This window comes from Dendroctonus ponderosae, unplaced genomic scaffold (genome assembly GCF_020466585.1).
Source record: "Dendroctonus ponderosae isolate FM_Combo_2020 unplaced genomic scaffold, Dpon_F_20191213v2 Dpon_F_20191213_1, whole genome shotgun sequence".
Classification (NCBI taxonomy): domain Eukaryota; kingdom Metazoa; phylum Arthropoda; class Insecta; order Coleoptera; family Curculionidae; genus Dendroctonus; species Dendroctonus ponderosae.
The window spans coordinates 56,939,627-56,957,730 of record NW_026017110.1 but is presented as its reverse complement, the minus strand read 5'-3'; the positions used below and the strand labels follow the sequence as shown (position 1 = coordinate 56,957,730).

At 35.4% G+C, this 18,104-nt stretch overlaps 1 protein-coding gene across 1 annotated transcript in view; it reads left to right on the top strand.

Annotated features, from left to right (window-relative positions):
* The first annotated feature begins 14,902 nt into the window (after positions 1-14,902).
* LOC109538029 (sodium- and chloride-dependent GABA transporter 1) overlaps positions 14,903-18,104 on the top strand; it is a 12,672-nt gene continuing 9,470 nt past the window's right edge. Inside the window, exon 1 of the mRNA XM_019905069.2 lies at positions 14,903-15,134. The gene's annotated coding sequence lies outside the window, so the exon portion shown is untranslated. The remainder of the gene's footprint in view (positions 15,135-18,104) is intronic.

Here is an 18,104-nt window from a genome sequence, read left to right as displayed (position 1 = left end):
TCTAACTCTTCCAAATTTAAAACTTAAGACCAACCGCCACAAACCACTACTTTTCTCGCTCCGTAACCCTACTTTTTTTCTTTTCTTCGTTCGCTCTCAGTCCCACAAACTCCCAAAACCCACACCCCTAACCCACCAAGGCTCTTGCAGGCTACCAGCAAAGACAAAAAGTCTTAAATGGCTATGGCTGCGTTAAACATCAAGTCACAGGATGACGAAATCGTAAGAGACCACTGTTTTCTGTAGAACAGAAGTATCTTATACCACCCTCAATAGTGCATTCCTACTATACTCCTACTATATTCCTACTATCTAACAACCCCGTCGGAGATTAACTTGTGTCTTCGGCGTCTCCCTAACCGAAAAGACCCAGGGCCAGACGGCATCCCTTATTTGCTCCTTGAAAACTATTGTGCTAATAGTACAAATAGCCAACGCAGTCCGTAAATTGCAGTATTTCCCACAGAACTGGGAAAACGCTGGAATAGTTCCTATCTTAAAGCCGGACAGAAACCCGACTGTTTCCGCACCTTATAGGCCAATTTTTTTTCTGAACTCCCTCGGAAAATTACCAAAAAGAAAAAACCGAGAAAAATATCCTATCGAGACTACAGGCAGTAGCCGAAGTTTAATCCCGGATGACCAGTTTGGCTTTTGACCAAAGACACAACGCAACACTCCAGACTGCTAGGATCGTAGCGGATGCCTATGCAGCATTTAATAAGCTTCGAAGAACGGTAATGTTGCTTCTCGATATAAAAAGGGCCTTCGACACAGTCTGGCACCCAGGCCTACTGTACAAGTTGTTTGCTGTGCATTCACTGTCACTCTACCTAGTTTCGCTTATAGCGTCTTACCTAAAGAACCATGCCATCCAGGTGAAAGTGGAGAATTCGACTTCTGCCAAAAGACGCATAGCGACAGGAGTAAAAAAGGCCCCAAAATAGGTTCCTGAGAGGGGTCCTATCGGCTGACCGATACACCAGAATAACCGAAATGCACGAAGCTGCAGGGATGGCCTCGATAGCCAACTATATAGATACCACCTTTGGTATATTCCATCATAGCGGAGTGCAAGGCCTTGTCTTCATGCTAAACCTCACACCTTAGAGCCAACGATCGCCCTACACATGGTCCCCTGCATAAGCTACTTCCCATATTTTATGAGGATTTGTCCTCTAACAAAACGTGACGACCGTGATGAGAAACCAAGACTTCCTTCAAAAGCAGAACTGCGTTTCTAGCAGGTTGGAATCGAAAAAATCCAACAGTTCGTGACTGGTCAGATTTCTGCTCTCTTGCTCTGGTTGGTGCTTTGTACCAACGAGAGAGGGGGCGTGGCCTAGGCCATCTACTGATCAGGACGAAACAGAAGGGGGTTTTGTTCACAGGAAGACCTTTTCTCTTATTGAATGCCCCTCGAAAAAAACCAAAACCGCCACTTCCAGAGATTATCTCCTGACGTTTTCGTGCGTATGGCCAGCTCGGGAATGTCTATGTTAGGGCACTGCCCAGGTAATGGATGACTTAACGCGCCTATTTAGATCATGGACGAAGATGTGACAATACGTTGTTACTTTGTTTGTGCCATACCAAAGTGAATGTTAAATAAATGTTTATCTATGTATCTGTCAGCTGCAAGCTGATTAGAACTTACAGGTCTGAATACGGTCCTGGGAATGCTTACTTGGGACATAGCCAAAAACATTCACTTGGACCGCTTATATATGACTAAGTAAGTAATCAGTCAATAAACTATTTTTCTAGTTGCAACTATTAGTGCGAAAATTTTATAAATGAATTTATTAGTCATGTCTCTGCGGCGGTGGTACACATACGCACTAGGAATAGTTGCAATGTTTCGTATCATTACTTTCATCATAGTTACAAAAAAATGGTGTGATAAATTAATGATATAACAATAATAATAAGCATCTAATATTTTCCAGAAATATATGTAAGAATACTCTGTTTTCACGATATAGCTGTTTCACGCATTCGGTTATCCCTAAAAAGATCTTATGTTTCGGAATAATAGGGACACCGGTCAGATTTTAGGCATAATTGAATGCTGAATGAATAATGCATGGACGGCCGCAAATCCTCAGGGACGGAGTTGGGACGTCTAGCGCTGCATGTCTCACAACCGTGTTTGGCAAATGAACTGCCACGTCTCTGTGTCACGCTCACCGCGCTTTATTTTCGATTAAGGGACGCTCGTGTAGTTAAATTAGCGTGTCAAATTGTTTTACACCCTATATGAAATCACTACAATATAGTTCCGCAAAAAACTTGGAACCCCAAATATGGCATTAAAATCAAAATCCAAATTTCATTTCTATGTTAAAACGCTATATTAACTTTTCCAATTATGTGTGTACTCCAATGAGAGTAATAAGTTCGAATAGAAGAAATATTTCTCAGGCATCGTTCAATTTGAGAAACATATGATAATCGATGTTCGATTAGAGATTTTACACCATTTTGCTCCAGAGACCCCTTTTCATGGACCCGGGATGGAAAAAAACTGCATAAACGCACAATGAAAAAATTCGAAATTTAACTTTGATGCAGTTAACTTTAATGGTGACTTAAAAATTCAAATATAAATAAAACTTTTTGTTAAACAATGTTGAAAAAATGAAATTGTAACCTTAGTTCCAAAATACAAATGAAATTTGAGAAAATTGAGGATTATTGAACTTGAAAATTACATTTATTACCTAATCAAGACACTAGAATTGGCCCTTGTTCATATTATTAAATTAATTTATTGATTCGAATAATTATGGACCTTACAAGGATTTTGGGGAAATACTATTAAATTAAATTAATATGCCGACTTTATAATAAAACTTTTGCATACAACCTACATTGACAGTAATTGTAATGTGCAAAACTTATCAATCTCATCTAAAAGAATGCTGACAAGTTAATTTTTTAATGAAGCTTCCATAGGCATTCTATTCATATGAATTCAAAAACACTTAAGAAAATATATTTTGATAAACACTTATTGATAAAACAATTAAACCAAGAAACCAACGTTGACTTCAAGTCTGCTCAAATTTATATAGGATTGTAGTTGCACGAACTCAACAATGGGGATCTCATTAATTTTAACAGAGATCGGTTAAATTAATACACAGTTGCACATTTAGGTCCGTTTGATTCAAAGTCGAGAACGGTAGAATAGTTTTTGTATTTCAAAAAACGATTTCCTTCTCATTGGAATAATGTATCATATGATATAATCAAGATTCACGATTTGACGAAAAGATCCCTCTTTTGCCAACAGGGGCTTGAAAACAACATCAATTCTTGATCTTCAATAAATTTGAAGAGTGCGCTCTTCATTCTTCTTCAAGAAGATTACATTATGTTTCAACATCACAGCTAATCTCCATATTTACATAAAATTACAAAAAATGCCAGAACCTTTTAGAATAAAAAAAAGCCAAATCACGTTTTTGCAAGCACAGTAATAATGATCAACATATAATGATACTGAAACTGTGGAGTACGCCCTACTCTAATATAAATAATGTTTGTGGCAGTTAGCGTACGCTTTACGTTTACAGAAGCCACGTGCCTGGATAACAAGCCTCATAATGAGCACTTCATTTATATTTTCATAAACTAATCTCAATCTCAGAATTATTTCTAAAGCATTAATGTATTTTTTCCGCCTAATTCAATTTCAAAGTAATTAAACTGACCAAGTAAATAAACTGCTAAAAGTTTAAATCGGAGCAAAATATAGCAATTAGTGTAGCTTAATGCTGATTATGCAATACCAAGCAGTTTGCCCTGCCCGGTATCTAACGAATCCTATCCCAGGAATGATTTTTAAACTTCATTTGATAAATAATTTAAAAAAAATCTAATCCAAGGTCTTAGAATCAGACGGATCCTATAAGAAAAAGCAGCAGACAGCAAAGACAAGGGGCAGATATGTAGACATATGAACATACGAACTGTCTCAAGAAAGATAAATGAAGAATTGGAGAACATTCGAGTTGACATCGCAGTGCTAACAGAGACAAAGAAGAAAGAAAAACGCTCGGAAAGTTGGGGCTACTAATAGGAGAGTGTCGAAAGCAGAAAGCACAAAACGATGTGTCCATAACAATACACAGAAAACTAAGAAACTTCATAACAATATGAAAGCCAATGAGTGAAAGAATCATGAAAACGAACCTCGATATTCCGGATAACAATATAACCTTTTTTTACAAACTTCTTGTTGGATATTTCGCCTCAAAAATTTTTGTCTTTAAAAAAGACAGAATTTCCTCAGGTCTTTTATTACAGATTGATAAATAGTGCTCTGTATTTTATATATTTTAATTTATCAATCTGTAATACAAGACGTGAGGAAATTCTGTCTTTTTTAAAGACAAAAATTTTAGAGGCGAAATACCCAACAAGAAGTTTGTAAAAAAATGAAGTTGTCTCAACAATATAGAACTTATCTACAATATAACCTTATTGAGGCATTATGCAAAATTGGATCGTCAAAGGAAATATTACTCTTGGTAGATCTCAACGGAAGAGCAGGAAGAAAAGGCCATAACAGAATAGTTGCAAAATATGGAGAGGAGGTTACTAATGACAACGGAAGAAGAATTATAGAGATCTGCGAGCAAGACAGCCTTACTAAATACCAGAATACTAAATTGACATTATCAGCATAGAGACATTCATAAGTTTGCCTGGAGACAAACAGTAAGGCATTTAAATAGAATTATTGACACGAACGAATATACTATAAGGTAAAAGAGAATACCACGTAACAACTGGAGAAACAGCTTGCCAAATAAATGTACAAAAGGGGCTGGACCAAAAAATACAGTGGATCAGGTTTGTTAATATTGAAGAAGAATAGAGTTATACAAAGGCTTATATGCATTTAGAAACGTCAAAAACCATGTTCAGAGATGAAGAAATTCAACACCAGATCAAAGAAAACTGGAGAATCGCAAGTACCTGAGTTCAAAAATTATAAGCCACAAATTAAAATACCATATAGGAGGAAGGAAAAGTACAGAATGCTGGCGACTTCTTAAGGACATGAGAACAGTCCAAAATAGAGAAGTACTCTCAGTTGTGAGAGTACTTACTTACCCTCTCTAGTCACTTACCACTGACTTACAATTTTATGGATTATTTACAATTTATTGTTAATGTTCTAACGTTGTTACATTTAATTGTCTATCGGTTTCAACAAAAACTGATTGCTTCGGTGAATTCGGCTTTTAAAAGGCATAATTGATCAAATTAAACGCAGTGTGATGCACAAGAACAGCGGAAAGACTTAATAATAGAAATTTAAATAAAGATGAGATTTTAAACAAGATATAATGGAAGCAAGTTGGGAGAGAATGAGAAAATCTGAAAATGAATAATATTTGTGAATAACGTTGTACCAACAAAGCCGATGCGGTCTGAAGCTCTGAAATGCAATCATTCTACTCCAGTTAAGGTTTAGGTTGGTTTTGCTTAGTTGTTTCTCGGCGTGGTTTACTGTCGAGTGCTCACGGTCCGTAACGAACTAAACTGATTACACAACAATCTCTGTGCTAAGCCAAATAGGGTTTGTAATTGAAAAAACCATCCGGTCCCAGTCAGTTAGGCCTGAATCGACCCACCGACTAAATTGTGTCTTCCGCTGCGCTTATTTAATTATATTATGTACACCACAGACAAAAATTGATATAGAAATAATAAAAGTTTGGATGTATGCTTTAGAAATGTTAAACTATTCGATTATTCCATTAACAACTGAAAAATTGAAACATTATTCTGGAACAATATTTAATTGTTAGAATAAATATGGGACAACGATCAGTCGCCAGGATTAAGGATTAGACCAGTTTGAGATCTATATTATAAAAATACATCCATTAAAAGGTGTAACCTAATATTATGAAGTAAGCCAAAATAATCCGTTGGTGCATTAAAATAATCTTACTTCTTTCGTTCGTGTTAGGTTACCATATCTTGCTTCGGTTTGTAAGTGGAAAAAGTACATGTCCAATTTCAAATTGAAAGCTGACCTAGACGTTCCGATTTATATCGAATCAAGACGCTGATGCATGAAAACCTTTTTACTTCTTTCTTTCGAAAGTTGCCATTTTGCGCTTCCTTTTAAGCAAATATAGTGATGTCCAGTTGTCAAATAAAAGATAGACAAACTTTGGGAATAGACCTAGACGCACCTAAATACGAGTTCCAAAAATGAACCGTTGATGCATGAAACCATTTCTCTTTTTTCGTATGTAAGTTACCAAATTGCGCGTCCGGTTGTAAGTGAAAAAGTACCCGTCAAGTTCCCAGGCTGATTTCATATGTTCAAGCCTAAGAAGCAACATATCTGGACAAGAAAATAGGTCTGAAATATTTTCCTAAGTCCACCAACATAATAGTAAGTAGCAAGTAAATACCAACATTTGAGTAGCACGCAGGGTGATTCATTTTGAAACAAATTTGTCGCAGAGTCTGAAGAAAGCCAAACGTTTGACATTGATTTACTATTAAAAGATCTCATTACTTACTTCAACATCGCAGTAAATGTTTGGAATTGTTAAATAGCAAGAAATCATAAACAATTGTTTTAGAAAACACTATAAAACAACACCCGAAAATTAAAAAAAAGATTAATAAATCAACACCAAACAAAATAATTAAGTCCAATCACCAAAGAATTTATTCTGCTAGTTTTGTACCAAGAGTCTATACACTTTACCACTTTAACTTCAACGTATTGCAAAAAGCACATTCTGCTTTGAAGTCCATCAATAGCAGATGAACCAGACATTTTCACAGCAACATTTTGACCATGCCCTTATAGGACACCCTGTATATACTTGTAATACATAAGCAATTATTGACAATTTATTAGCATACTCATACTTCATTTCGATACTGTTGAAAAAGATAACAAAATTAATGTGAAGTAACAGTTTTCTATTACAGTAACTAGTAACTAACTTTTCCTTACCGCTTGCGCCTAAGGGCGTCGTAGGATCCCCACCCACTAATTTGATTTTTTGATCAGGAATTCCTTCTTCATGCAAAGGAGAGCACTCGTTACCCATTCCTAATAAGCAACGTTAAAAAAAATTGAAAAAAGAAAATTTGGTCTTTCCAAAGAGCCTACATTTTTAGGTGAAATGTTAACATAACAGATTATCTGAATATACCATCATCAACCATATAGAACTTATTTTTTGATAAAATTCTTACATTTCCTCACATGTTATGTACGGCTTTAGGTTTTCTTCGTGATTTATATTACACGACAAATAGCCAGAATTAATTTTGACTTGAAAAACGGTGAGAGATCCATAAAGCTATAGTTGGGATAAGTGAATTTGTTATAGCTCGTGTATTGCAAGAATCTCCGAATCCTGAAATGGCACCTTTGGGACCTCATATAACATAACGCGTTCAACAAACTCCAGAGCGATTTACTCGGGCATTGCATGGTCGATGGCCAATATAAATTGAAAAATGTATGACAATTTAAGAAGGTTTTCGCACTACCTTCGTTCTTGCATTGACTCTAACATTCGCGACAGTATGCGAAGATGTTCCATCTAATTTTGGAATGTTCACTAATGTTTTAGGATACATTATTATCATTTTCACTTCTTATTTCGGAGTTTTATATTATTTTTATAGTGAAGTGAAATACGCTTTTTAACATATTTATTGCTTGTTTTAAAATGAACAAACCTTAATGTGTGCAATTAATCTTAATCAATGTAGGTATTATGTAATATCTTTATTAATGTTTCAATTACATGTGTCTGCACTTTATAAAATTATTGGAAACTCGTCACATTGATCAGACATGCTTTCCGTACAGGTGTCGAATTTTGTTCTCGCTATGTTACTTTTAGCCCGTATTTAGATTGTTGAGTCCCATTCTGAGTTAAAAGCTGTAGAAAGCTTCCAAATTATACCTGTTGCCTGGCAGATTTTTTGGTTTTGCTGTTGCTCACCAGTCCACTCTCCCCCGTGGCTCTTCAAATCATTTTCATCAGATTAACTTGTCTACGTTGTTTAAGCAGGATTGCGTCGTCCGCTTACCAAATTTTGTATAAAACATATTATTAATCGTATGTTTAAGATATCATTATATTTATCTTGGTGCTTTAGTTAACCCTGCTTAAGTCTGTTTTAAATATTTGAATAGTCTACCATCATCATCATAGCGCATTTGTAATGAAAATTTAAAAAAGTAACATATTACTTTTGGAACCGCATTTTGGAACCTAATACCAAAGTCAAGCTGCAGCGTTGTAAACTGTTCCACAAAAATAACCGTTTAGCACACCTCTACTGCCAATTTTGTGGGACTTTGCTGCGAAAGACAGTGCCGCTCAAACTAACCCACCCTTCGGGCACTGCACACAACTGCGTAGCCTGAAATACCTACCCACATTAAATTAATTCATTTTGTGTTAAAATATATTTAGACAACCTAATGAGCGCTGTTCCAGAATTTAATCATATCGAATTAAAGTTCCCATTTAGTTAATTTCAAATAAAAATTAAATGGAATAAACCATAGGTTTTAAACGGTATTTTTCGTACCAAAAGACTACCAATATTTTATTGCTCTCATTATTTCTTGTTAACAGATCCTGATCCAGTTCCAGTACTGTCTAACGATAAATCTATTAAGGAATCGCAGATGCAATCGAAAATAAAAAAACACCTTTAAATTACGTGCCATAAAATTGCATTTAGTCAAGGAAAATTCTTGTTGCATATAAATATAAATAATATAAATCTGAATGTCATTCATCAGGGGTTTTGATATACTTTAACTACATACTAGAACAAAAATGGATGATTAATGTAAATATTCAGTACATATGAAATCTTTAAGCTAATTGTAGATGCCGACATAGTCAGATAATACGAGTAAACAGCGATCTCCAACATTCTTGAATCGATTTACCTTTTCCCTCTATAGATTCAAATCCTCATGTAAGTAACGATTTTTTTAAATCATCCCTTACATGTAAAGTCTATACTGTTTCCTTTATGAACTGCACTGCAGATGGCGCACAGGGTGATTTAATGATTAATACTTATCCATAACGCTCTGCCCTGTGTGAATTTGTGTGAACCCACAAGATTTTGAGCTGAAAATTGTGCGATTACCATCATTTAACACGAGAAACATCACGGGGTTTTGAAAATTAAATCTGCAGCTTGGGGTAAGTTTGAAATATCGCTTCCATTGTGGTCGGTGCTAATTTACAAAAATAAAATTGTCTTGTTAGACCGTTGAAATGTTTACTCAGCCTTTGCGGCCTAGAGGTTTCGACCAATTATATTCGGCAAAAAACTCGAATTTTCAAACTAGTCTGCATTTAATTTTTTTTAGTTCAAAATTTTACACTCTAAAGGATACAGAACTTGTTGCAGTCTACTCTACTCACAATAATGGTATGTTTACCTCGCTTATATGGTCTGATCTGCACCTAACGTCCTCCCACCTAAGAGGCGCATATCTCGATTGAAACGGCAGATGATCCGTTGGGTAGACGTTTTCCCGCAAATGCGATCTCACTGAAGGTTTTGAAATGCATTCTCAGCACCTCCAAAATTAGTCCCATTATTGCTATATAGAATCTCGGAGTTTGCGGGCTTTGCGACACGTAACACTTGTAGAAAAGGATCTACTGATAGTGGCAAAGTCAGTTATAGGTGCATCGCTCGGTAAATAGCACATGCAAAGAGACATATACAGTTCTGCTCTACAGTCTTCAAGTCTTCGGTCCAGCGAAGTCAATCCGTTACGTCGGATTTCTACTCTTCCTTCTGGTGAGTGGGAAGATTCTAAAAACCATTTTTTTGAAATCAATCTGGGACACTTTCTTATTACTGTTCTGATCCGTCGTGCACCTTAAATCGAATCTTTTTCTAGCAAATTGCTCAGAAGTTCTTGCGTTCCAACATGGCATAAAGTGCAAACCAGCCAGAAGTAGTGACGTATATGACGTTAATATTACGTCATTTATTGTAAATTTTTGGACTTGGACGAATATATGATGACATAAAGACGTCATATGTCGTACGTCCAAAAGGTAAACAATAGGGGTGTATTTTGGACGTCATAACTGACGATCCGTTTAGTAAGTCAGTTATGCGTCGTGTAGCACGTTTCCAGTGTCATGCGTAGAACGGGAAACCACATGATCACGTGTACGTGTGATCTTTGCGGGAAACTCTCTGTTACTAGGTTAAACTAATTTTTTAACCTTGTTTATTATGAAGAAATTGATCCACATCATCAGCCTATACTGTCCACTGTTGGACAAAAGCCTCCCACACATTTTGCCATTCTTTCCGGCCCTGTGCCATCAGCATCCAATTTCCAGCGAGTCTCCTTATGTGGTCACTCCATCGGGCTGGTGGGCGTCTTCTGCTTCTGTGTGCTTCCACTCTTAGGTTGCATCTCTTACTCCTGTGTTGATGGGTATGATGGTTCCATTTAGGATTCTATCATGGAGCGTTATCTTAGCATTGATCTCTCCATCTTACATTGTATGACTTGTATTTTCTGAATGATGTTCTTGGTCATTGTTAATATATCTCGGAAAACTGTTCTTTATGAACTCAATTTTCGAGTGGGGTAAAAAATATGGGATAAAATGGCAATTAAACCAATATGGCAACATACATATGCACATTTCATAATTTTATAAATACTAGAACAGTGTACAACAAATAATTATTGAGCAAGTTTTGTAAACATCGTGCCTTGCATCCAAAATCATTTTTCAAAAAGAACAAGTTCAAAGGTTATCTGTTCCGCTCATTCGATGCTTTAATGACAGCTTTGCTCTTTCGAAGGCTTAAATAACCTGAAACATTTTAAAGAGCTAAACGGAAGTAGACAATCGGTGTTATGAGCTCCCCACGGCGCCACTCTCTAATTACAGTCAATGATCGTTCTAAAAGGGGGCTGGTTTCCGATCTCTCTCGGTGCATTGTTACCATCTAAGGGGGGACCTGTACTGTAGCAAAATAAATGGTATCGTGTTTGATTAGGATATCAAATGTAAAGCCTTTCAAATGAAATGCATAACGTATAGTTGATATTAAAAATTACAGGCGATTTAAAATCAGCAATTTAAAAAAAAACAATCAGGTCGTGATTAAACTGTCACAAATTCAGTTGTTTGGAAAAAAGTTTTTTTCAAATAGTGAATAAAAAAACATATTTTCTTGTCTGTCCAACCTTGTGACCTGTGTCTTTCCAACCGACATCGGCCAGTCAAATGCCCCAATTGGTTCAGCGAGGACATGAGTTTTTGAGGTCAAAAATGGGACTTTTTGCGCACAATATTCCAGATGGAGCACATGAAATGAATGAAGACGATGTTTTTTCACTAATTTTCTGCAAAAACAAGCAAAACAAAGAAATTACAGGATGGCGTAATCATGACGGGTGGAAGAGTATGGGTAACTGTAGTGCAACTTTGACATGATTTGTTATGTTATCAATGGAGTTTCCTCAAAGGATCAAGGAGTTTCCAAAAATTTGTCGGATATAAAAATTTAGTTTTTTCAAAGGAAATGAACATACTTTATACTTACATACATACAAGTCCGAAAAACTTTTTCAGTTTTACTATTATATAAGAAAAATTAGCCGACATTTTCCAGCATAAATAAGCATTCTCCCTCATTGAAATCTTTTTTCGCTTCAGTAGAACTATCCGGAAGAGTAACTATTGGTTTCACGTTCGTTCTACTAATTTTCCTCCTTTGTGTAGATTGTCCACAATTACATTTGTGAGAAAAGAGGAGCAGCCTTTTGATTGGGTGTTCAGTTAGTTTCCTCATACGGTAGGTGTAAGTTGTGGAAATGCGATAAAACACCCATTTTTGCCGTTTCCTCAGGCGGAGGTCGATCGACAGCCCAAAGAAGTCTAGTTTGTTTACATCAGGTGATCGTGGAGGCCCGACCAAGGCTCCTCCTTTTCCAATCGATTGATTTTGAATCGCTTGATGTGGTGTTTGGGTGAAATCGGGCGGCGCTATGAACCACATGTTCAATAAGTCGTTTACCAGTTATTCCCAATCAAATTCATCTTTTTAATGTCTTGGCATAGTAAGGGGTCTAAATTACGCCCGAATTTTCTTATCGCGGTACCACTTGGAGGAGGCGGTGTAAATATATATACCGTACGTAAGATTTTTATAGATTCTTCAAACTAGAAATACAAAAAAATGCAGGAATATTATCATTGATGACAGAGTTTATAACTCAACCAAAGAAAGCTCTTTATTATGGCCTGAGATAGATCACTTCCAGACTGGTTAACCAACATTTGGATCGAAGATTTAATTAATCTAGATCGTAATATATAAAATAATAAATATGTAAATAAATATATCCTATTTACTCAACGAAAAAATTGCTGATTTTTCATTTAAGTAAGTCTTAATTATCGAAATAAAAATACTAATTATTCCGTAATGTTTGGGGAAACTGTTTGGTGTAAAAACTGTAAAATCTTAGGGATCTTTACATGGGGATAGGGGGTTGAACAATTGCCCGAATTTACCTTACGTAATTTAGGAACGGCCCCTAAACAGGCTATTTATGGCCATAAATCATGAAGCTCGTGTTATATATTACATGAAATGCTTGAAAAACGATCAATTTTAGGAGGTGGATCAGTAGCTAGGCCACCTCGATCTCCCGACCTAAACAATCGGGAGTTTTAACTTAAAACAATCAGGATTAAAAAAAACAGACTGCAGTTGGGCTTAAACATCAATTTTGAGTCAAAACCCAAGAAAATGTTCAACATATTTAGCCTTAAATGTCTGGATAAATCAAATTAACTCGTTTCTCAAATTTTTGTTTTTTCCGATTTGTGCTGCCGCGCCGGTTAAAAGCCGAAGCCTATTTAGAATTTCTCCCAAATAATGCGTGCCTATAAAAGAGCTCCGCCTCATTTCAGCCCAATATAATCTACATAAAACGATTGAATACAGATCAATTGGAAGAGGTGAAGCAAAAATGGTCCACCTTGATCACCTGATATAAAGGGAGCGACCTGTACCGACGCAGTACAATACTTTCTATTGCATAGTAACGACTCAAAAATCTGATTTCACTTTAATAAGAACTTAATAACATTTTATAATTGTGTAAATTTCAAAAACACGTTAATTCCACCCATAGATTAACTAAGTATTCCACCCAGAAGAACTTGAAGGTTACGATACAAAACCCAATTTGGATTTAGAGAGGTAATTTGGAATACAATGTGGTTTAAACAAGAGAAGATTATCTTAAAAATTATTCAATTATTTAACTAATTGGACATTTTCAAATGGCAACTCCTATTTCGCTAATGGAAGATAAACAGAAGCAGATTTTAGTATCTGATTTCAATTAGTACAACATTTCGGAGATACGGGATAGATTTCTGTATCTGCTGCAGCTTTCACGTAGAGCAGTGCTCTGTATTTTGATATCCGGTGATATATTTATTTCCTTGAAAATATTTTACAATCGCACTGTATATAAAGAACTGCTTTTGAAAATAATCTCAATGTTGTAAAAACATGCAACAAAAATCCTAAACGGTTAATATTAAATAGCCAATTGTTTGATATGTCAGTACATTTGCAGTACTGATTTTAGATCGAATTAAAACTGTGAAATTTTAATCGCAAAATTACCATTTTAAGGAATTGAATACTAAACGAGCTGTAACGTTCCAGGGTCCTTATTCATCATTTCGCCACAAATTCTGAAAATGCCGAGCATTCCACCATGAAAAGATCCTTTTACTCCGACGCAAATAAATTTTAAAATGATGCCAAAACAGGCCATTTTTCAATCTAAGGACATTACTTACTAACCAAATTCTTAACATCGAACTGAGATATTGCTTTGTTAAAGGTTGCATTTATTCAGTATTGCGTGCATGCATTACATATAAAGCTAACACGATTAACAAACCTGAAGCCTTCCAGATGTGGGTTTTCAGAAGATTGCTAAAGATACCTTGGAACACTCAAACTATTAAGGATTGCGACGATGAAAAAACTGAGAGGGCTCATGGCAATAGTGAAGCGAAATAAGGTTGATTTCTTGGCCACATATTTCGCTATACCAAATATGAATTCCTGCGGGTGATAATGGAAGATTGAGGGAAAGCACGGTATGGGCACAAAGAAACGCTCGTGGCTTAAGAACATCAAAGACTTCTGGCCCAATCTTAGCGCTCACACACTACTTAAATCCGCAGAAACACTCAGTAATATTTATACGGTTCTAAGAAGGAAAGTATTTAAGATCTGGCCATAACGAAGTTCTGTACTTCAAGTTGCTGTTCTTATCTGCGAATACGTTGAAAAGATGTAGTAGATTGTCCATATCCAACTGTATAAAAACTTGAAGCATGAATTTGCAAAACACTAGTTTGAAGTCATGACATGAGACCCTCCCATTTGCAAGAAATTATGCCGATTTTTTAAAGTAATTTTTTTGATATTTATGTCAAAAAGATAGCAAACATATTCCTGAAGCGCCGGCCGAGGTATGAGAACATATTATAAGCCATTAAAAAGTTAGCAGAGAGGACTATTAACATTCGCATTGTAATATGTAAGTGTGATTCTATATAAAAGTTATTTATAGTTGGTCATTGCAGTTTATAAAAACATGCGCTAAAACTGATCTCAGTTGATTTGAAGATAGAGTTGATTTAAATGTGTATTCAAATAAAATCTGACTCATACAATTAATACAGCCAATTTACAATACTGGGGCGTTTAAATGTGAAACCCATTTTGCTCCTATTATCCCCTTCCACAGTTGAACTTTCCATAGAGCCAGTTGTATATGATATTCTCTAAGCGGCATCTGTTGTACACAGCAATTGAGCAGTAGCGGTTTTATCTAGAGTTGTATAAGAGCGCGCGTTAATATAGAAATCAGTGGTACATCACACATATCAGGTGTTTCCCCGGATTTAGTATCAGACCGGCCTTAAAGCTAACTTAACTCAAGTGATCGAGTTGCTTAATCCCGTGTTGTGAGTGTTGAGCGCTTAAGGGAACAAGTCCTCCTCCCTCATTTTGTAAGTATAGCAAAATTGGGGAAGCATTAAAGTTTCCATTCATTCAACAAAATATAACTAAAAGGTATCTTCTCATTCTTGAAAGGTAACAATTCGTTAATTTTGTTCAATTTTTTTGTCAATTTGTTGTATTTTATATTATTTATAAATTGAATTTTCACTTTCAGGCTATTTGATTCATAGCACAACATATGTATTTTATAGCTTTTCAGATTTTTTGTTATAATTACACAACAGAAGAGTCACTCACTGGAAAATCCCATAATGACATTTTCAGGAGTTTTCAGGAGGTAACACATACCATAAACGATAAACACGCAATAGCAATATTTTGAAAACTGATCTTCTATTGCGATTAGAAAAATTGGATTATCTTTCAAAGGCATAACTTCCTTGATTTAAATAGAATTAGAAAGGTGAATCTAAAATTGAAAATGAATTTTAAAAGTCATTAAATATATAGAAAAACGTACTCTAAAAGGCAAAAAATAAACAGTTAATAACAGATTGGTTTATGACAGTAAACGCATATAAACCAATAAACTACATTTAAGTAGTTGAGAAGGAACGATAATTATGATTATAAAATAGGTGAAAAGCAAACAATAAACGTTCTGTAATTCGTTGGAAATTCGACGTGGGTTGCAATATATCCACATTATCTAGGGCATTAATATTGTATAACTGGCTATATCCGTTAAAAATTTATTTGCTTTTACTATTTGGAAATCTCCCTTTTATAATGGCTCAGAGGCTGGCCATTTGTTAATAATAGTTACTGATATGACGTTCACTCCTGTTGTTTGCCGGGAAGCATTTATCCGGCTATAAACATACGTAGTGAGCTTTACATCCCGATCTCATTTTAAATAATTTGGGGCTTCGGAGGCAAGTAAAACTGATAATTGTAGATAGATATATAGATAAAGACTGATGCGATACAAACTACCGTTCAGGTCAAATATATTCTATGTATTTCGTAGTTCGAATAGTAAATTGTTAGGCCGAACTACGTTATTCCAATATTCACCCAAAATATGTAAACTTATCTCCCTAAAAAAATTGATGTTTTCCTGACAACTCAATCAATTTTGAAAATTTAAATTTCATGTTACACACCGATTGGCCTTGTTTTACTTAACACCTAAGCTAACATTTTTTTTTTACTTTACACGAAATGGATTTAGAGCAAAACATTAGCAAATTACTTATCATTTAAAGTCACGCTTCTATGTCACACATCACATCAAAGAAATCCCTTTTTAAAAAAAGCCTTATAAGAGATCGCCAGAGAACAGTAATACTTTTAGACTACATTTTCTGCATTGTGTCAACTGCACTAAACAAAATTTCGCTGATCTGACTATGGTTCGTGGATAACAGAACAGTAATTCTTATAGACAAAAAAGTGATAAACACAATCATTAACACAACTAAATATATTGTCCGTTGACAAATGGTTATTGGATAGATGGCTCGACGGTGTAGCATCGGTTCTGTGATGGTTCAAAACACTTTTTCGGTTTTATGAGACAGTTCCAAAACCAACCGGTTACATCGGCAACCTTGAACTGCGGTTACAGGTTACACGTTTGGAACACTGTTGTTTTAGCGGTTACGATAAATATCGAACATACCTATTTGAAATTATTTCGGGTTTATATTTTTTTTATATAGGTTTAGATAACTAATATTTTCAGTTGCAAATTTTCCCAACTTGGTTCTGAATCTGGGACTGGGATTCTACCTCGGGGCGCCACTGATTATATGTTGAAATCAGAAATAAATACATACATTACTCCATATTTAGCGATTCAACGTTCGTTTTCATAATTTCCTAAAATCTCCGATTTATTCCATCATTTAAAAAAAAATTGCGTTTCATTATTTTCTTAAAGACAACAGACCCCAAAACATGTATTACTTAACATCTTTATAAATCTCACTATGTAAATGTTTTTTTTTATTTCCATCTCCTTTTTTTCAGTTCTACCAAAGCAAAGTTTTCTTATAAAATTGCGAACTTTTCCGAGTAGTTCTCCGATTTATTTCCATACTTTACTTTTTAATTAGATTTTCCATTCACTCGTCTTCAGTGCTAGTGAAACCTTAGCTATGTAGTTTGTCACTGCTGTTGTCAGAAGTGTCCTCAAAGCTATTGCCTTCATATTTTCAACTTTCTGCTCTTCCTGGTTAAAAAAATGATCTTCCAACTCATTTATTTAATGAATTTCCATTAATAAACTTGATTTTCTATTCAACCTTTCAATAATGCCACTTTTCTATAATACCAATTCTGAAACACCAAGTATTACGTTCTGGAGCTTAGGTGGATGATGCTGTCTAGGTTTAGTGTACACCTTCAATTGGTTCTTCACATTCTGTTTCGATGTTGGCTACTGGTCGATGGTTTGCTAAGGCATAGCAATTTAGAGGATAAATACCTGCCACATATTTTGCTTTTGTAATATTTTGTTGGGTGAGTGCTTTTGGGGAGGCTTTTGGGGTCAGATCAGCGACGTGACCAGTTCAATTGTTAGGCAAAGTTTCGATTCATCTAATGATGGAAATCCGCGGTTTTATGACGCCGCAAAGCCGAATAAAGGCTAATTCACACTCTCAGACACACAACGGACCGGCAAAGGCACGACAACGACACGATTAACATTCTTATTAGATAAGTAAATGGTGGTATTCAGGTTAACTAGTAACGGCACGGTAACGACACATATATGTAACGATGAAGCCGACCAACATTTTTGGTAAAAATGATAGAAGAAAAATGTGTAGTTTTCGTGTCTGGAGAACGATTTTGAAGTTTATAGCTCAGATCAGCTGAGATCTTCTAAGGATATATTACATGTTTTGGAATTTGTTACAAACTTCTTTTTGGGTATTTCGCCTCAAAAATTTTTGTCTTTAAAAAAGACAGAATTTCCTCACGTCTTTTATTACAGATTGATAAATAGT